The sequence below is a fragment of the Lissotriton helveticus genome, chromosome 3_2 (assembly GCF_964261635.1).
Source record: "Lissotriton helveticus chromosome 3_2, aLisHel1.1, whole genome shotgun sequence".
Classification (NCBI taxonomy): domain Eukaryota; kingdom Metazoa; phylum Chordata; class Amphibia; order Caudata; family Salamandridae; genus Lissotriton; species Lissotriton helveticus.
Genome location: NC_136062.1, coordinates 90,775,126 through 90,797,310, shown reverse-complemented (window position 1 = coordinate 90,797,310; position 22,185 = coordinate 90,775,126). Strand labels below are relative to the sequence as shown.

The 22,185-nt window shown below is 47.1% G+C and overlaps 1 non-coding gene across 1 annotated transcript; it reads left to right on the top strand.

The window, feature by feature from the left end:
- The first annotated feature begins 20,162 nt into the window (after positions 1-20,162).
- On the top strand, positions 20,163-20,234 carry TRNAM-CAU (transfer RNA methionine (anticodon CAU)). Its single transcript has one exon. It is a non-coding gene; the product is annotated as a tRNA-Met (tRNA).
- The last annotated feature ends 1,951 nt before the right edge of the window (positions 20,235-22,185 follow it).

The window sequence follows — 22,185 nt, the reverse complement described above, 5'->3', positions numbered from 1 at the left end:
GCTTACTCGAGAACTACCGCCGCTAATGCTATTGCTAAGTCAAGGGTGACTGTCTTCTCCGTGATTGGCTAAAATATAGTTCTAAATCAGTAACTGTTCTTAACAGTACAGTGTACTTGTAGTAGTATACTGTCTACTGTACAGTACATCATACACTCCTTTGCCAGCCTACTCTAAAATGTCAATAAGTAAGGAGTATAATAATAACTTACCACCGTCCACCGCTGCTGAGCCATCCCCCTAAGCTCCTCCTGGTGGCACTTGTGGCGCCGCCGCATCCGCCCCTGGAGTGGACCCCTCCGCGCTGCTGGCCCCGGCACTGGTGGTGGGAAGTGCCGCATCCGATGTTGTGACACCTAGAAAATACAAGTCATATTTTTAGATGCCATACACCACCCCATATTTTGTCTCGTAATGGAAGAGAAAATGTTAAACAATTTGTAATTATTGGGACTGAAAAGAAGTCACGGTTTTGGGAAGGGTGTTAACTTATATGCTTAGCCATTACATGCAACTCTTTTTGGCACAACTGATGAATGCTTGCTCTTTAACGTGCAACATTTTTATAATTACAGACAGAACCAACTACTCATTATCACCACCAGGAGGACTTGAAGTTCCAACAAGGTGAGGGTTCCCAAGTCCCGCACAGTTACTTCTGACTGAGGTATGTGGAAAGTCGAACTGCACCTATCATCAACAATGTCCTATTTCTCTTGTCCATACGTTTGTATGTGCAGAATAGTTCCTGAAACACCAGCGTTATGGTATGTGCTACTATCAAATCAAAAAGCCAACTACTAGCTTATTCTTGACATTGATATTTTGTTGTTGGAAATTGTCAAAGCACAAACTTTAAGAAGACTGGAATAGACAGCAAGGGCAACCCAGAGGACTGCACTGAGTGCCTCTAGAGCTATTGCTGGATCAGAGTTTTGTTTAACACCGTTTGCCGACTGGGCAAGCTTAGCTACCTACACAGACTGACTCATAATAATAGTAAATAGTAGTAGCACAGAGAGTGATGGTAGAGAGGCAGGATGAGAATGTAGAAACAGTCTACAAGAAGATCAAAGACTATTTTGTAAAAAATAGAATTAGGAAACAGTTTGGAATGAATAGGAGCTGTAAAAATTATGGAAGTATAATTATATTATATATAAACTTCTTTATTCGTTTTTTTTCACAAGTGAAAACCATAAAAGAAACAAGTTAATAAAAAAGAACAAAAAAAATACAGTATACATTTTATAAACATAACTAGGAATTCATACAAATGCTTAAAAAAGTAGGGTTTTCAGTCCAGTTCGTTTCCTCAAGGCATGATTATGCGCTACAGTGTAAACAATGAATGCTATAGGTTTTTCCTATGCCTTTTGAAGCATTTTAGGAAATTAAGAACGAAATAACAGACAGTCTCAGATTCGAGCATTTGAAGTCTGAGTAATGCCGGCCTGCATTGTCTTAGGTGCCAGCTCCTCAGTGTCGGCATGATCCAGATTTTCCTGTGTACTTGGTGGAATTTGCAAAACAAGATAACATGTAATTCAGATTGAATAGACTTCTCATCACAGGGGCAAGGAGGGAAACTTGTAGGCCATCCATTGTTCATAGGAAAAGCGACCAGTCTAAAAAAAGAGTCTAATCTGAATCTGGTCAACAGCATTCTGTCGTATATCGTTAACGGGAGCGTTAAATACAACTGGATGCTGTATGATGTTTGAACCAAATTTGCGTGAATGGTCGCTCGTTTCAGTGGATCCGAAGCCAATCTCAGCGTCTCCAGATGTCGGAGAGCTTGTTGTTTTAATGCTTTCTTTGAAAGATTGCCAATGGATTCTGGATGGGCATAATAATTCTCTAAGCCAAGATCTTTGAAAAAATTCCTGATGTATGAAAGCCATCTTATCCTGGAAGATTTATCAAGAGCCATTGTATCTGTGATGATGGACTGAGATAGGGCATTGTTCACAGATGTCCAGATACGCCGCCACAACATCAGCGGTTGGATCTTAATCACATCCTCCAGGTAGGGAATTCCTAATTCTAAATGTGTGGCATAGGTCGAGGTGCCTCTGGGGGTGGCTAAGAGAAATCTCAAAAAGGCGTTTTCCGCTACTTGAATGGAACTGGTATCCGTATGTCCCCAAACACCCGCACCGTACAGAGCAATCGCCTGGCATTTGGCACTATATATCTTCAAAAGCTCCACTGGAGCCCTTCTCCCCAGTCTCCGAGAAAAACTCATCAGGGCCGCTATTGATCTTTTAAATAAGAGGCATCTTGACTCTACTGCCGGCTTCCAAGTCAATTATATTAACGACAGAACAACGTACTGGGGCCAGCAGAAGAGCCTTTAGAGGACCGTTCCAGCCCACTCTGTTCCGCCGGAGTCTGGGGTGTTGCTGTCTTCTTGCCCCTGGGAGGTGCTGATGATCATGAAATAAACACAAATATGGATGATTGTTTTTTTTAAAATATTTGATTTCTTTGACCACAATCTAAAATTATCTCGGAGAAACAAATTAGCAACAATTGCACTACATGTATTGACCTATCTGATCTGGTCAGCTAGGAGGATACTAGTACAGTATTGCTGGATTCGCAGACCGTCTACTTGGAAAGTTATGTAAATCACAAACTAAACGAACAACAAAAAGGTTCTACTACGACTGCCAGCACTCAGCAGCACGTGACGTGACAGACACAGTCCGTCATCATGATTGCAGACCACTAAAAAATTTCCTACCACTAATAACAAGTTATAATATACTCAACCTATCAATCCATCACTATCTCTTCTTCTTAGTGGCAGCAGGAGTACAAAGAAAGGACTAGACTTGAGTCTCTAGTCTCTCTAGCATTACACAGTTCTGTAAAGTACTACACTCATACATATTCAGGCCAAATGAGCACAAAGTTGCAAACAAGTAAGCATAGTAGAAACGCCACTGAGGAGGCGAGCACCTGCAATCAGAGAAGCTATTTAAACATTATTTTACCTGCAATGTAATCGAATAGGCAGCATTCTTGCTCTTCGGGAAAAACATATATTAGCAATATAACACAGAGCAGAAGAAAACAAAGTAGTTATTAAATGGCTACTCACCAAGGCCAGGGATCTCCATGCCTAGCAGGTCGAGCAGGTCCTGCTCCCGGTCGAGGATGTCGGCCCAATGGTGCGTCGCTTGGTCATAGGTGCGCCGGACCCCCGACTCCCTACGCATGGCCCGGCACACCTTATCCCACCACTGGCGATGCTCCCGGAGGACATACCCTTGACCGAGCCTGCCCCCTGCTGCCACGGTCTTAGGGAGGTGGCGCAGAACAAAAAATATAACAGCGGCCACCTCGACCGCGGTGAAAATCTCCCTGGCCACTACATCCTCCCCCCTCAATCGCCCGCAAGGGAGCCGGGTATGGGGTGCGGGACCCTTCCCCTTGCTCTTCCCGGCTCCCTTTGCCATGGTCCTGGATAGTTGAAAAAAAAAATAGGAAAGAATAGGGAAAAAGTAAAGAAAAGAGTTAATAAAAAGTAGCTTTAAAAGTAACCAAAAGTTGAAAAAAAACACAAAATATAGATGTAGAAAAAGAGAGGGATAGATAATGAGTAAAAAAGATTAAAAAAAAGTTCAAGGAAACAAAGGATTGGAAAGATTAGGGGAGGATTGAAAGAGCATGCAACCATAGCAATGAATGAAAAACAAGATGGCCGCGTCCATTGAGGACCGTGTGGGTAAGTTCGCGCGATATTTCCCCCGCGAGCACGCAAAAACGCACACGAACACGTAATCGCACCCCGCGCACAACACGAGCATGCAAATAGCGACCAGAAACGGAAATACGCAACGTGAACAAGATGGCCGCGCCCATGTACGACCGCATGGGTAACTTCGCGGTCGATGCGCTGCAAGCGTCCTGCGAACACAAGGATGATGTCATCAGTGAAGTCATTTGAGATGTCATCAGTGATGTCATCAGTGATGTCACTGACAATGTGATGAGTGATGTAATATGTGACGTCATCAGCAGTGCATTGCGGGCGCGCGATTTATAGTTAGCTGAACTAACTATAACGGGGGAATTTCAATGAGAGAAATGTCCAGCTAACTATAACATGGGTGAAACCTATGTTTTTTTCAGTGAATTTCTAAGGTTTTTTAAATGCTAATTCCTAACTATAACGTGGCTGAAACCTATGGTTTTTTCAGTGAATATATATATATATTTATACATATATATTTAAGGTTTAGGTTTAGGGTTGGGTAGGGTAGGGTTTTTAATGATGGGTAAGGCTATACGGTGTTAAAGGTATTTAAGGGTTTATGGATGGGCAGGGGTATAAGATGGTAAGGGTGATTTTAGAGTTTAGGGGTGGGTACGGGTATTGGGTGAAAGGGTGTTTTTAAGGTTTAGCGATGGGTATGGGTAGTGGGTGGTAAGGGTGTTTTTAGGGTTTAGGGGTGGGTAAGGAAAATGGGTGGTAAGGGTGTTTTAGGGTTTAGGGTGGGTAGAGGTATTTGATGGTAAGGGTGTTTTTGAGATTAACGGGTGGGTAAAGGTATTGGGTGGTAAGGGTATTTTTAGGGTCATGGGGAGGGTTAGGATATTGTTTAGTAAGGGTAATTTAAAATGGGGAGTTTGGAGGGTCTCCTCTTCCAAAAAAGGGAAAGTGCTTTATATGTATATGTTTGCATGCATGTATATAAATATTAAAACACTGCTTTCTGTTATAGGGATCTCACTGTAGGGTGGCTACAGTGGGTAGAAAATGGAACCCCTCTAAATGAAGTTGCACACTCCTCATAAAAGGAAAATGCCGCAAGACTTCTCATTTCCGATTGGTATGGGTGCTTTATTTCAATTCGCATACAGTACAGCAGGATGCCACATTTCCCCAACGCATTTTGGCTCTCCCGAGCCTTGTTCACGGTTGGGCTCTCTCATCCCCAACCATCCATTTCAAGTTGATAAAGTGACCATGTGCAGATTAACATAGGGGCCTCATTACGGTGTCGGGCGGGGAAACGTTCCGCCAGACACCGTCCCGGATAGGGGTCCAACCGAACCGCGGTCGGCAGTTCCTCCCAACCAATTACAATGCTCATGAATGCCTTTCGGAAGGACTCCAATTGACTTCTATGGGAGCCTGTGTCCCGACTGAAAACACCGACTTCTATGGGGAAAATGGGTGTCTGCATAAAACCTTGCACTCTGTCTCAGGCACTCCATGGTGCCTGCCACACTGTGAATGGTTCTACAGACCGAGTCGGAAAGGCTGTCGGAATGCGACATCATAATCGGTCGGTTGGTAACACTGTCTGTGGAGCAGTATGGATCACCTCCCCCGACTCTGATTCTCCGATTGTGGTTGGGACCGATTCGGAATGACCAAATGGTTCCTGGTCCGACTGCGAGCATCGTATTCGGTCGGGCGGATTGGATTCCGACCAACTCAGGCGGATGGGTTCCAACTCAGTCTAGGGGAATACGGCTGTCGGTCTGAGGCTTTCCGCCTGACATCGTAATGAGGCCCAATATATACATATGTAACACTTACCTTAATTATACTTACATTAAATAGGCTTTCCATTCGAGATAAAGGCATGTGTGGTAAATGCATATGTGTGGTAAAAATTTGGGGGGTAAAAAATGCTTAGTAAATGCATGCATGCATATATATCAATGGTTCCACCAGTTCTGAATATCCATGTGGGGTAGTCAATTTAAATATTCAAACTTGTAGATTAATACAGAAAACAATTCAACATGCATTCAAATGGCAATGGCTATGAAGCTGAGTGATCTATGGCTACAACAGATGTTATGTATGGTGAGGTGCTGTTCCTAAAGGATTAATAGGATTCAGCATGGCACCCATGCATATGTGATCACTTGGGTGGTGATGTAATATGTGTGGGAATTCTATTCCACAAAAGTAACAGGTAAAAATGCAATATGCAATATTTTTACATTTAGGGAGATTAACGAAATTGGATAACTTATTCAAGAAGGAGTAGGAAAGTATGGGTGAATTTCATAACAGAATTAAACTTCCTATCATAAATAGTGGAATATCAAAGTCTTCATGCCATTCGGGAACATCCACTCTTCCACTCTTATCTTAAACTACAGTCATTGTCATTATAGAATTTGATTTTATTTTTGCTGCACACTGTAGGGCCTAACTATGAGAGCCCTGCATCACTTTCGCACTACGTGAAGTGGTACATGTGTGATGCAGGACTCACCGAAAGATTTATAAAGTCACACAAATGCAAACTGCATGGCTTTGAGTGGCTTCATAAATCATGAGTAAGGCAGCGCAGCACAAATCGCTGTGTCACCTTATTCTGCACCCAGCAGGCATTCCATGGGCATGCAACACCCATGGAATTTGACGCTGCCCCAGATTTACAAACAAAGTAATGTAAACCTTGGGAAGCATAAAATCCGTACACCTCCTGAGGTGAGGATTAATGAGGAGAAATATGTTAATTTCTTCATGCTTTTTCCTCTTTCCATGTGTGCTGCATTTTACAGCACACATGGAAAGAGGAAAACACCTTGTAGGTTTGTTTTTGTGCAGGAGGGTGCCTCTACCTGCACAAAAACCAATCCTGCCTGCAACGGAGGCACCACTGCACCTTGGCGCAAGGGTGCCTAGGTTTGCGCTAGGCTGGCAAAACAGTCCCAGAGTAAGCAGAAAGGACAGGATTGCAACGAATTGCTTAAATATGGTGCATTACTGCCCTTTCACTTTGGCAAAAGGCAGTACAGCATGCCATGCTTTGCTGCGCTACTCCAAAATGCCATAAATGAGGCCTTGTGTCGCTGATTTAGCTCTCACCCTCCTTGTTTGCAGAGGAAAAGAGGAAATTGGATTAAAATACAAAGACTTGGCACAAATTGTTTTCGGCCATTCGTTATATATACAAACACTGCAGTGCACGTGCAGCAAGAGATTATGTGTCCCAGTGCAATATTTTGCAAGTCTGAGTGTGATGTGTGCTTCCTGGTCCCCACAGTTTAATTTAGAACAATTATGGTACAGGCTACATGGACGTGCTAAGCACTTTACAAACAATGTCTGCAGAATATACTGAAAATCAATCTCCACTAAATCACCCTGAAAATCCCCTCCAGCACAACAAAGAGATCCGGAGACGCAGTGCTATAGCACAATCGGCTACCAATCTCCACAGCGGTGAAGAAGAGTTTGCTTTTCCTATGTTATTTAATGATTTGGTAAAATTGTTTATTCTGCTAGACATCAAACAGATCTTAAGGTAATGCCTGATGGAGGAAAGAAAGAAGCTCTCTGGACCTTCGCTGTGCAGCTTTACAGACAAGATTATCCTGCTTCAACATCAGGCCCAACCATTATCATGGCAGTATTGAAAAAATGGGAAGGTCTCTTTTTTTCTTGTTAACATAGCCCTGGGTACCTGCATTTCTTTATTTTAAAAGGCAAGTACCAGTACTTCTCAGCAGGGTTTCAGTACTTTTAGGCTGTGATTGTGAGTTTGAGAGAGCTATATCCCCAGGCGGAGTACCATCTTGTCAAATTACAAGTCACCTGGTGATCTCTCACCTGGATTTTCCAGCTGCGGGTACACCAGACCAAGAAAATCCAGTGGACACTTATTGCCATGGGAATGGGCCACAGTGCAGCCTGACCCTGTCACCTTGTCACCAGCCTACCAATTGGAAGACATTGGGGGCCATCTCAGAGCCTGTATTGCTCCGCCACATCCAGGCTACATGCTCTCCTTCTCCCAGTCACTATCAATAACCACCTCTCCCACTCCAAGCCTCACACTGACTGTCCTGCACACATGTAGCACCTGCTCTGAGCATGGGTTAAATGTGTCTGCTAAACCTCACAGAATTGAGAATTGATGTAGAGTTCTGACCCATTGTTGCAAAGTCATCCTGTGCCTAGACAGCCCCAGATATTCTGCTGACTGGTACTGGTGACAACGTACTCTGACTGTCCCTGGGCTATGCCTAAACAGGCCCAGGCCCAATGTTATGATGAAAATACACTTAGAATACAGTGAAAATACCAACATACACTAGGGTACACTATGGGTTAGATTGTCCCTATGATTGGCATGACCTCCCCTATAAAGCCTCAGTACATAATAGGGTAGGGGGACTAAATCTACCATAATTCCCTAGTATATAATAGAGCACAGCAATTTAGGGGCTAGCAGCCCTTTCTGCACTTGCATGTGTGCACTGCTGATGCCTGTGGTCAGTTTAAAAGCAGCCCGGTGTTGCAGGACTGTAAATTATGCCCAAACTCGATTTGGGTGTTTAGGGCGCTTACAAATAAATTAACTTCAATGTTTTGGCATAGTAGCTAACCCCAGGGTCACCCCTGGCTGTCTCAGTGGTAGGGGGTCAAGAGGACCCTTATAAAATATGTTGTATATGCCTTGGGCTTAGTGAATGGCACATTTCACCTCCCAAAATGTAGTATAATGCTTCACAAATTCGACATTTGTGCTAGGAGCACTGTGGAGTGAAGATCTCCAATATAATTTCATATTGAGAACCCCTAACGTCTCCTCTAGGTGTTCCAGGGATAAGGCGTCCTCTAGATATAGGCAGGGTCCTCATACAGGATGTTTTATAAACCCTGGTGTGGGACAAATTGCCCAGTTCATGTTCACCATTGCAGATAAGTTATTAACTAAGAATTCCCACCAGGAGAATCATAAAAATACAATTCAAGGACTTACTAGAATGGCATCGATAAATTCAACAATATGCTATTGTTGAATTTATCCTAAAATGTACAGACAAGAAGTTATAGGACTTTCTTGTCTGTAAGACAAAATTCTGGCTTCCAGTGCTCTGCCCTGATTGGACAGAGTTAAGTGCATTAGCCAGTCTGCTTTGCTGAGGTCATAAGTAGCCCTGGGGTGAAAAAGCCATTCTGGTAGGAGAAAGTTCTGCTACATAGGAATGCCAGAGCCAGGGAGAGGGGCTGTAAACAATAATCTTCAATAACAGGTAGGAGAAACCAGTTTCATTTACACCCCAACTCTTTGAACCCAGCCAGATGGCAGGCTTAAGGAGGGAATGTGCAGTTGCCAGGGTTAGGGAGTATAAGGAGATGAGCCATCCTGGAGGTTGGTTTAGACAGCTCTTGCTTCTCTGCTGGGACTTTCAGACATATTGAAGTTTGGAGAAATAGTGCTTTCTGGGAGACCATTGTGCCGCCTATGATTGGCATGACCTCCCCTATAAAGCCGAAGTACATAATAGGGCAGGGGACCAAATCTACCATAATTCCCTAGTATATAATAGAGCACGGCAATTTAGGTCGTGCTCTGGAGTGTTCTCCTGTGTGACCCTGAAGAACACTGAATACATATCTGAGAGGGGCAGTGCCTCTCAGATATGCTGTTGAAAACAAGAGGAAGAAGAATGGTCCATGGTGAGAAGTTTGATGTGTACCAACCAGGCCCTGCACTCTGACTGACTGCACCTGCTGCACAATCTGGAACTACAGCCCTGTGGACCTAACTTGCTTCAAAATTACTAAAGAGTGCACTCCCTGCAAGTTACAGGTTAACAGAGCTCACCTGCACCATCACCACCAAGAATCCCCAGCCTAGAGTACTACTAGTGGAGTTGAAAGGGTTTTGTCCAAGTGGATTGTGGGAATTGAAGTCACAAACTTTCAAGAAATTTCTTTGAGTTTCCAGACCATTGGAGTAAGTTTTGGACACTTTGAAACCCTCAATGGAACTTCAGGTATAAGTTCCAGAAGCTTGAAGAACTTAGGAGCAACTTTGGAAAAAAGCTTCATAACTGGACCAACTCGGCCAGGCCAGTCAATCCGATGACCCTCAACCGCAAGCCAGCCTGCCGTCTAGGTTCGTCCTGCTGAAAATCTCCAGAGGTTTGACTACTAGAGTTTGAATGGGAGTTGGTTGAAATCTAAGCCGGCGAACCCTCACCGAATCCGGCTTAGTGAAGAGCATCAAGGGACCCCAGGAGCTAAAGCTCTGCAAAGCGAGCCGGCCTGGATCCTTGGTTCATCCTGCTGAAAAGCTCCGGAGATCTGACTTTCATAGGATTGACCGAGAGCTCGTCGCAAGGCAATCCGGCAAACCCTAACCAAATCCAGACTAGCTGAGAGCTTTGAGAGACCCCGGGAAGAAATACCTCAGAAAAGTTTCTGAGTCAGAAGATAAAACCTTTGACCAAGGCCTACCAAGAGGGGTAGCAGTTGAGGGCTCCATCGCGGTCAGCTTGAAACTTTGATTTTGTCCAGGTCTAGGGCAACCAGATGTCCCAATAGACGCTACAGGTTTCTTTGTGCTACGAAGTGCTAAGTCTTTAAAAAGTCATATCTCCAATTCCCTACGTTGGATTCTTTTTGTTTTTGTGTTATTTTAAAGAAAAAATATTCCCTATGTTTATAAATTGGTGTACACATTTTATTATGTGTTTTGTCTTAATTATTTACTGAATTTGTGTTTTTAAATGCTTTGCATACCTGTCTTTGAAGTTAAGCCTGTCTGCTCGCATGCGAAGCTACCAAGGGCTGAGCATGGGAATCATTTTCTAAGATCTATTCTGAGTCCTGTTTTGGGTTAGTGGTATTACTGCCAATGGTAGATGCAAATTTACCCCTACCAATAATCCATTTTCCAGCATCCGTAAAACCAGATATGCACAGTTATTCCCCATTCCCTAACTCATAATAGTTATATGTGTGAAGATAAGGTGCTGAAACAGAATATCTGGAACCCAGCTTCTCACACTAAGATCCATCTAACCAATTTGTATTCTGTTCCTTAATGGTGAGCAACTGCACTCTATATTTTTATTTCAAGCATTCCAGCCATGAGCTTTTAAGTCACAGAAATATCTTACCATCTCACACTCCTCCCTAAGTGTATGAGACTGAGCTTGATAAAGGCCTTATCATTTTTACAAGCCATGTCAATGACAGTAGATTACATTGTATCTCAAAATGTTTCTGTCAGTAATCAGGTGGTCATTTTATTGTTATGTGTGGCTGTCATAGAAAGCCTATGTAGTTTATTTCAGTTTCTGAATCTCACAAGCCACTGCTGTGGCATAACAACAGTAGATAACAAAACTGGTTACTCACTGTGGTGACATCATGATGTCCTCCCAGGCCAGGCTGACAGCACTCCCTGAGAGCCCGTCAGTGCAGAGTTGCTTGTCTTGTTGGACCGAAAGCGGAAAGCACAGCTGCAGGAGGGGGAAGGAAGGCAGGGAAGGTGCTGGGCATTGGTCAAGGAGGCCAGGTAAGCTTTTTTTAAACCTTTAGGGCAGGGGTTCATAACAGACGCCCTATTATGTATGGCTCTCCCATTACTTCTCTGCCACTGTGTAGAAGTTTAATGCAGATGATTTTAGGGGCCTTTCATAGCATAACATTATAGATGGGTACAAAGTGATGTTTTACACCTCTGGGTTCTAAATGACATTATTTGCAACTCAAACTTTACTCCTGTTGTCTATTTGATGTTACTCAGAACCCTTCGGTGAAAAACATCCCCATAATTCACTGTTACCTATCTATAATGCTATATATTTGTAAAATAAAATATAGTATAACGAAAAGTATTGATGTGTATCTTCACACGAAAAAATACATTTCATAAGCTGGAACTCATCATACCTTACATTCATCTCTTTGCAATCTTTCAAGGGTCACACTGAACACTAGACATTGCACAAAATGTGTAAAACTATTGAACAAATGCTTGAAGGCGTTGGTTCGTCAAAGCGCTCTGTACGTCTGCAAATATTCTGTGTGCAATGCCTACAAAGAGCGAGTTTCTCAGAGAAGCCATATGCAGGGGAGAGGGTGACTTTTTCAAGGCAGTGGCTCAAGGCTTGCTTCTCCATTTTGATTCCCTGAACAGAATATACCGAGAGAAGATTTACATCAAAGGTGCATGCTGCCATTTGAAACCAATACCTTTTTGCTGCAAAAATAAGCCCAGCATATTGATCGCAGAAGGATTTGTGCAAAACCTTGTTTTCAGGCAGATGGCAATAAGGTGCCTCTCACATTCAAAGTTCAGCCGAAGGAAATAGCTCGCAGGAGAACAAGATAGCCCAGCTGCAGTGGGTGCAAAGCGATTGAAGCGTCGGAAAGAGATAGAGCAAAGACAATCTCGCTCATCTGTGGACCTGACAGAGGAGCTAAAGAGAACTGCTATGTTTCACCAGCAGTATACATTCCTCATAGGGCTCCTGTAGCTGTCCAATTTGTGACTGAAGGTAATGGCTTATCTTGCGAGTGTACACTAATTTTAATTAAGTAAGATGGCAAGGCCCCGCACAAATATTAGTCAGGTAGAAATCGGCCTTGTTTCATGCAGTGATGTTCACAAAATGTAAACAAGCCACCGAGCAAAATCTACGTATCCTACAAGGAGAGACATATATAGAGAAATTTTATTTACTTCTTAGTTTCCCAATTATAGGAGGTGGTTCACAAAAATTTTACAAAATATATAATTTCCTTGATGAACATAGTTACAGCGAAGCTCTGTGTAAAATGCATAACAAATAGAGGGGCTTATTTATGAGCCATTGAGCCGCCAGTGCATCACTTTTTGTGACGCACCTGTGGTGTAAAATATGCGCCACACTGCGTCATATTTACAGAGTGGCGCATCTAGGCAGATGCGTCGCTTTGTAAACCCCTGTGCTATATTATACCTACCTCACAGCAGGCATAAGACTGACTCACCCCCTTTCACATGGGGTTTGTCCCAAGTGAAAAGACACATTGCTGGAGCTGTGTCTGTTTTCAGACACACCCCATCAATGTTTCAATTTTGCGCCTACAGATACGTCAGGAATACTAACATATCTGTAAATCCTTGCAACATGGAGGGCCCTACAGTAAATACAGCACATCCATGGTTGAAAAGTGTTGCATCTATGTTTTCACGCAGTGCTGCAACACTTTTAGTAAATGAGACCCAGAATGTTTGTAATCTTATTAACAAGTGAATACAGTTTTACACATAATTCAAGTAAAATATGCAAGCTGCAAAAACGATGCAGAAATAATGTGTATAATACGTTTTGCATTCCTATGCATAGCATTGTCACAAAATATGTGCTTCATTTGCAACTGAAGCACAAAGTGTGTAATGTATGATTTGCATATGTGCCTTTGACGTAAGCTTGCATGTAATGTACTGCTTAGCAAACCCATGTTGCAGCAACCAACCACACAGCTTGATACATTAAAATCGTCGTTATTGCAATGTGGCCTACCCATAACCCGCTTTCTATGTAGCTTTACATTAGAGCGTCAGCCTTTGGCTACGGCAAAGGCGATGAAGATGCAGCAGTAACTTAACTAAAAGAGGCGGCAGTAATATACTCATGCGCTCATTTGCGGGTTGAAGCGAAGTATAAAAAGTTGACACATTTAGCAGTGCATAAACAGTAAAGGTGACTCCAGGACAATAGTGTCTACATATTGGGCATTGCCTATTCAAGGTCCTACTAACCCATTAATCAACAACGAAATGAACCGTGGTTATTCACACTCGGCCGGGGGTCACGTGCGGGGTTGGGGGAAGAAAGGGGAAAGAAGGGGGTGTAGGGAAAAAGGATCCCCTGACGTCAGCTAATGAGGAGTTAGTGCCATTATGGAGCTAAGTTTGACCTTCAGTTTCGATGGGGTTGTACCAGCAGTATAGAGTGTCCCTATTGAGAAAAGAAAGTGAGCATGAGCCTCATATCTCCAGGATTGATAGTGGTGCAATACATATTCAGGGTGGCCTGTCATCAGATTTAGCTTCTGCCTTCTCCAAATACTGTTGCCAGTCAGGAGGCTGAGGCTCCCGCTCTGCCACGAAGCAGTGCCTGTTGCTCTGCCAGTATACCAGAGCACAGGTCTGACAGCCATAGATGTATGGAGGGGCAAGAACAGAATTCCAGCTCATGGCTATCCTACAATTAGCCGGAACTAAGGTTAAATCATCACATTTATTGACACCTTTACACGCAATAAAACAGGATGTAATGCCCAGTAAACAACGTGTCCTCCCCTCAGAGCTGGGAGCCCAAGGCCTCTGAGAGGAACCCCACAATCTAATCCCACTAAGGGACAGGCCGAGGGCAGTTCCAGACCATGTGCATAAAATCTGCTGCAGTCGCTTGGCAGTGGGGGCAGGTGTCTGCGGTCCTGTGTACATGCTCACCAGCTTTTCCAGGGCAAGGTAAGTGTGGTAAAGGTAATCAAATTGTGTATATTTCAGCCTGGGGTTTGTGGGGATGAGTTTTGGTGTCCCTATACACTGCGTCCATTATTTGTCTGTAAGTGTGGTGCCAAAGACAGCTTCTCAGTAGGGTCGAAAAGAATGTTGAGGGACCTCCCTATCAATATATAGAGGGCTTTAAAGATGTGTAACAACTCGGTGACCACTCTGATGTGCCAACAATACCTGAGTAAATAGTGATGTTTTTGGTTCATCATGTGTTTTACGCCAAATCGTGTGTAAGTGTTGTGCACGTGTTGCATAGATAAGGATGGATCCCGACAGTATAACATATTCATCTACCAAGCTCTCAAGTGTACCAAGTATCTTGTTCGTAAAATGATTGTTCCAAACAGTAAGGCCAGCTTCTGACCATGAGGTCACATCCAGGCACGAGTGTAGTTCTGAGAAGCCAGGCATCGCCCAGAGGGGTAATTGTGGCACATATGGAGGGTAGAGAATAGTCTTGACCTTATATGTGGTCCAAGTCTTAGCCCAGCGCTTTAGAGCATTCCCCCTCTTCAGGTAACTTCCACCTCAAAGCCCAGCAGCCATCGCAACAAAAGGGTTGGTGTTGCCCTAACAAACCAGTATCCCAATTAAAACATATTCTGACCCACCAGCCAACGTGTGGGCCACTGCATCTGGGGAGCTTTGTAATTGTATTCATAGTTTGGAGCACCTAATCCACCCCACTCCAAAGGGGCATAGAGTTTGAAGAGTGTCACTCGCCTCCTTTCCCTGCCCCATATCAGTGCGACCAGGAGTGAGCAAAGCTCTGCAAATAGTCTGCTGGGTAGTGGGACGAGATGGCGGGAAAAAAATACAGTAGCCTGTGGAGTATTAACATATTTGAAATGGCAATCCTACTTGACGGGGAGAACGACAGGGATGTCCAGAACAAAAGGGATGACCTCAGACCAGTAAGTGCTCTGCCCACATTTACATCTAGCAAGTCTGAGACTGACGACGGACATCGGATTGAATCCCTCGCGTTCATCTCTGCCGATCCTTATCCTGGAGCTTGCAACACGCTACTAACTGACAACGGTTGCCTTTTAGAACTTTCAGCTTTCATCTTCATGATCAGGTCACATCCACACCATTAACGGGAGTCCCGAATTTTGCTTTATATTCATGGCAGCAACTTCATGGGCTTTAACAACTTTGCTCTGTTAGACCCTATACTGTGAGCGTGAAGACCACCTTTTAGACTACTGAGCGGCGCCATCTACACGCAGTTTTATAAACCACTCAACGGGTCCGAGTCACAATTCTGCTACAAGCAGACCTTGGCTACTTAGAAGCATAGAGGACCGACCACCCTCACTGTACATCATCATATTTACTGGTGCCTTTTTCTGTGCTTGGCAGATCCATTGCCCCACCTCCCACTCCTTTGTCCTGATGAAGACCCTCTAGCAAGGTTCATCCACGCCTGCAATTCAACTGGGTCGAAACGTCGACACTCCCTTCTGTGTTCAGCCTCCCTTATCATTTATTATTATTGATTTTCTTTGAGGCATGACTGTTCTAAATATATGTACAATTAATTGTTTTATTGTGTAAAAATTTGGCTGTAGTTTGGTCTTGCTGACCTCTTCCTAAGTTCTTATCTTTCCACTATCCCAGCACTACCCTCCCCACTTCCACTATCATAGGGGCATACTGAAAATGTGATTCAATATGTATTGTGTTTTATGAATAACTCATACCAAAACACGTTGTGATTAAAAACAATGCTGTTATAAGTATTTGTGTATCTATTTATATCTTTGTTTGTAAGTTGTGCATATTGCAAATTTCTATCTGGGGCCATTTTGTTTGTATCAATCCGTCGCCCAGGTCCCAGTGACTCCTTGGGTTAACCCGTGTTTGTGTAACACATTTACATCTAGCAAGTCTTTGTTGGAGTGATACACTCAGACGCCCACGTATTTAAAGGAGTACCCAGGCCAGGGGAGCAGGTTATGCAAAGTATCTGTTCCCCTGGCCATCAAGGGAAACAGATGGGATTTGTCCCAGTTTACCCCCAAACCGGATGCTTCATCAAAGTGACGTAGGAGCTCCATACGTAGGGGGAGTACCGTAGAATCATCCCTGAGTTATACCAGAGCATCGTCGGCGTATAACAAAATCACATGCCAGCTGTTTCCAGCTGTGATTCCTCAATCGCAGGCAAGCAACCGGAGTGTGTATGCGAGGGGTTTCATAACCAGCACAGAAATAAATCTCGCAATGGCCGCCTTCAGGTAATCCCACCACAGGGTATCAAACACATTCTCTATGTCCAGCGATGCAACCCAGGGGTGCGCGTTCGACGACCGGGCCCAATCTATCGGCATGAACAGGCGGCTTAGGTTCAGGAATGTCCTATTACTTACCGGTAATCTTCATTACTCCGGGTCCCGTAGTCCTCGACACCTTCCTAACCAAGTGAGATAACCCATCTCACAGACAGAAAAAAAGAACGAAGGAAATCTGGACCTACCCTCCCACTCCCGCTGGGAGTACATAAGCGTACCGTTCCAAGCATTCCCTCTGAAATACCAAGCCAAGGATGAAGGCCGGCAGATCGGGAGGGAGGGAATCCATGAAGGTGTCGAGGACTACGGGACCCGGAGTAATGAAGATTACCGGTAAGTAATAGGACATTACCCCTGGTCCCTCCGTCCTCGACACCTTCATAACTAAGTGAGAAACACTAAAGCAAACCCCGGCATTCATCCAAAAACAGAACAAACCACTAGAACACGAAAGAGCCCAGGGAATCATCGACTAAAACAGAAGAAACCAGGAGCGAACACAGCCAAGCCCAGAACCAGCAGGAAGGAACACAGGACCCGGCAGACCCAGAAGGAAAAAATGCGGTCCAAAGAGACCAGAGGAGGCAACGCCCCGAGGAAGCCCCGGAGCAACAAGAGCCCAGGAGCCGAACAAGAGCGAGAACTCGACCCAAACCAAGAAACAGGGAAGGGGAAAAACCCCAAAGCCCCATAAGACCCCACAGGACGGAGGCCACCCCAAACCCAAAAGGCAGGGAAAAATAAGGCCGGAGGGGAGCACAGAGCAAACGGGAAACCCAGCAGCCCCAAAAACCAGGCACAGAGGACAGCACCAAGGAGGTGCCCACACGGCACAGGACCCCCCCACCCCCCGCCTGGGCAGGAGCAGCGGACAAAAGAAATCCCCAGGCGGCACAGCAACCAGGCCACAAGCCCAAGGCCCGAACCCAGCAACACCAGAGAGAAGCCAAGCCAAAAGCCGAAAACAGGGCAAAACATGCCAAAGGAACCAGGAAGCCAGGACCAGAGCCAAGCAACCCGACCACGCAGGAGGACCGACAGGGACAACAACCCAGAAGCAGTCCACGCAGAGGCCAGACCAAAACAAAGGGTAGGAGGAACCGGGAACCACCAGCACCATACCTCAGGACCACACGGAAGGCCAAAACGGAAGCAGAAAGGCAGAGGGCTAAGCACCAGGAAAAACTCCAGGAGCAAGAGGCCCACAGAGGCCAGAGCAACCACAGAACCGCACCCCAACCACAGAGGTGGGGGGGGAAGGGCCACCCAAACAGACCCTCACCAGGACGAAGCCCGGGGGGCAAGGAAGGCAGAAGCGAGCCAGGACACCAGAACCAGGAAAGAAAAACCCAGGAAACGCCCGGCAAAAACACATCCAACAGCAGCCCAAAAGGGCAGCACAGGCAAAGAACCCAGGAGATCCCGTCCGAGGCCAGCCCAACCAACAGGAGGGCCACAGACCCGGAGCCACAGGCCCCCGGAAGCACCCAAGAGGACGCCGCCACAACAGCAGAGGTCCACCCCTCTCCAGCCAGGACCCAAAAGAGAGCCCAGACAAGGAAACAGAGCCCGACAAGGAGCGGAAAGCCCCAGCAGACACACAGGCACGGGAACCAGCCGAGACCAGAACAACCCGGGGATCAAACACACCCGAGAGCGGACGGAACAAGAGGCCACAGCACCCAGCAGCCCCAGGAGGCCAGGCAGGGACCAACCCGGCCCGACCACCCAAAAAAAAACGAGAGCAGACGAAGCCGGGACAGAAAAGTCGGACAGAACCACAGGCCACCAACCTGGAGAACCGCAGAGCAGGAAAACCAGGCGGCACGCCAGGATAAGGAAGCCACAAAGACAACCAGGCTCAGAAAACAACGGCCCGACCCCCAGGGACCAAAAGGCGAACCACCACCGGAAACAAACCCGGGGGAGGGGGGGCAGGGCGGTAGGAAAGGAAGACCAGACGCCAAACCACACCCAGCCCCAAACCCCCGACAGACACCCTCAGGAGGGCCCCCAGCCAGGAACAACCAGGCAGGAACCAAACAGAACCAGGAGGGGCCGCCAGGAACACCAGAAGCAAGCCAAAGGCAAGCACAGGAAGAGCCAAGAACAAGGCTCGCAGACCCCTGAAGCAACCCAAGCACACAGAAGGCCCCGGGACAAACAACCGAAGACCCAGGATGGAGCAAGGGAGAAAACCCGGGAAGGAGCAGGAGGAACCAGGCGCAGATCAAAAAGCCAGGAACCAGGAGCCCCAAGACCGAAGGGACCAAAAGGCACCGTGAAGGTGAAGAGCCAGCGACCAGGAGACCGGTGCCCAAGACCACACGGCCAATCCGACCGAGGTCCAACCAACCAAGCAGAAGCAAGGAAGCGGAGGCCAAGAACCAGGACACACAAGCGGAGCAGAGGCCACAACAGCCAGCTCACAGCGAAAGGAAGGGCACAGAAAGGAAACTGTATGCAACCGATCCAGAGCCCGGACACCCGCAGCCGGGACACCCCGAGAAGCAGGGAAGCAGAGGAGCAGCCAAGAAAGCAGAAAAAAACTGCAGCAGGGCAACAGGAACCCAGGGGAGGCAACAGGAACCCAGGGGAGGCAACAGGCCCCCCCACGGCCCAAGCTGCAAAAAAAATGACCCACCACCAGCAGGGGAAGGCAGCCGGGAACACGGAGGAGCCAGAAGCAGGAGGGAACAGAGCCGCACTCCCAACAGGCCACAGCCGAAGAAGCACGAGGCAACAACTACACAAGAGCAGCAGAGGGCAAGGCAAAGGCAAGCAGGCAGGGAGACACCAACAACACAGGGAACCCAAAAGCAAGCACAAGCACAGCCAGCCAAAAAAAGGAACCGATCACCAACCAGGCGACCGGAACCCACGCCATGACCAGGCACGAAGAAGCGACCCCAAAAAGCAGAATACCCCAGCACGCCCGAACCCAAGGAACAAAGAGAGAGCAGGGGTGAGCAGGAGGCAAGGCCACAGGCCATAGAGACCAAGGAAGAGGAGCCCAGGAACCAGTGCCCACGACCAGCACCGAACCCCGAACTACAGCGACCGACTGCAAGGGAAGTCAGAACAGCAGCGCCACACTCCACCACCAGCGAGAGGAGAGCAGACGAGAGCAGGCTCAGGCAGGGTGGCAAGACCGCAGGCACACGAACAAGAAGCACCCGGAGGCAGAAGTCCCGTGCAAAGACACGGGCAGGGCGGCACCATACGAACCGACGCAACCACCCAAGGTGGAAGGCAGGGCAGAGAGCCCCGAAGAGCACCAGGACGGAGCCCACACAGGAAGCACAGACCCAACCGAAGGGATACACGACCAGGGCAACCAACCCCCGGGAGCAGCGGGGGAATGGAGGTAGCAGCAGGACAAGCAGGAACGGAAACCCCCAGCAAGAGAAAGAAACATCCCCAAACCACACATGAGGGGAAGGCGGCCATCGGAGCCCCCGCCCACTTCGGCAGACGTCCCAGCCGGAGCGGCACACCAGCACCCCGAACCTGAAACAGAACACCAGGAGGCAACCGTGGGAGCCGACGCGCCAAGGAGGACAGCAGCGGGGATGTAGCTCAGTGGCAGAGTGCATGCATCATATGCATGAGGCCCTGGGTTCAAATCCCGGTATCCCCAGGAGGCCCCCGCGCACAGCGAGGTACCTGCATAGGGAAGAAACAAACCAACCCATACAAAGCACAGACACATGGCCAAGACACATGGCCAAGGCAGCAGGCAAGTGCAAGGCAACAGGGAAAAATGGAAAACCGCTATGCGGTACTCACCACAGGGGCAGGAATGACACCAAGCGACCTGCCCCCAAGAGGCAGCCCAGGCGCCACCCAAGACACCAGCGCCGGGCAAGAAAGAGGACTGCAGCCACCGGAGTAGGAACCAGGGCCAACACCAACCTCTGTCAATCCAGCCCACGAACAGCAGGGGCGAGAGAGGAAGAAGGCCAGCAGCACCACCATAGAACCGGTGAAGAAGCCCAGCAGGAGAAGGAGGAACAAATCTCTGCAACACCAGGCATCACCACCTCACCCCCCCCTGGAGCATCAAGGAAGGGCAGCCAGCATCAGGCCCGAAGCCAAGCAGAGGGACCAGGAGCACCGCCGGCGCAGCCCCTGGGCCCCCAGAACAGCCGCCATCCACAGAACCGGGGAAGAAGCCCAGCAGGAGAAGGGGCGACAAACCTCGGCAGCACCAGGCATCACCTCCCTACACCCCGGAGCAACCAGGAAGGGCAGCCTGCACCACTCCATGAAGCCAGGCAGGGGGACCAGGAGCACCGCCCGGCGCAGCCCCAGGGCCCCCAGAACATCCGCCACTGCGCGTCCACCAACAGGCCCGGCCATAGGAAGACGCACGCAGCAACCCGGAAGGCATCCCGTGGGAGCTGCCCCCAGCCGCAAAGGGTCGGGCGCCCATCAACGCGACTCCCAGCAAGCCCGGCAGGCCAGGAGACGCGGACCGGGAAGAGGAATCCACCGAAGAATCAGGTAAGCAGCAAACACGTTCTATTCTGTCAGAGACAAAAGAACAGAGGGAATGCTGGGACCGGTATGCTTATGTACTCCCAGCGGGAGGTGGAGGGTAGGTCCAGCATTCCTTCGTTCTTTTTTTCTGTCTGTGAGATGGGTTATCTCACTTAGTTATGAAGGTGTCGAGGACGGAGAGACCTGGGGGTAATGTATTCCTGCCAGGTATACACTCGTTCTGGCCTGGGTGTATTACATGTTCCGTTATGGGAATACATTGGTTGGCCAAAACCTTACCGAGGCTTTTATAGTCTGTGTTCAGTAAGGAAAGGGGGCAATAGGTATCTAGCTTAGGTGAGACTACTACCGCCTCCCAAAGTAATACACATAAGGATATCAGAGGAACAGTAAATACTTTCGGCAAACAATGGGTGAGTTGGGATTTAAAGCAGAGTAAAATTCATTCGTCCGGCCATCCACACATTAGAAACCTAATCACACATTTACACTGTGCCAACTGGCACAGGCAATATTCACAGGGGATTATATACAGGACCAGACCAATCGGGCCACGGTCAGAACCATCAGAATGCAAATATAAAACACAACCAGTAACTACTGGTACCATAATGACCTAAGCATTATCATATTAGCATAAATCCACATTAGGCCCAAACCTCATCAGCATAAACACATTACACAATGGGCCTCACCAGCATAAACACCTTATGCAATAACCTCATAAGCATAAACATCTTACACAGATAGGTACTCTCCCAACCATCATAACATGACATTAGGCAATAAATCACATTAGGCCAAAACCTCAGTGCATAGACACCCTCCTAAGCATAAACACATTACGCATTAGTCCTCACCAGCATAAACACATTATGTGACAACCTCATGAGCATAAACATCATTAGAGGCATAAACCAGGGTGCATAAATCACATTTGGCACATAATACATATCAGGCAGGAACTCAGTAGTGCACCGCAGTAACACCACTACCAGGTGCATACATCACCCGAGGGGCTTGCACTCTTTCACCATCCTACCTATGACCCCAGGCCACTGGCCTTCTTGTAGGGCTAAAATGTCCAG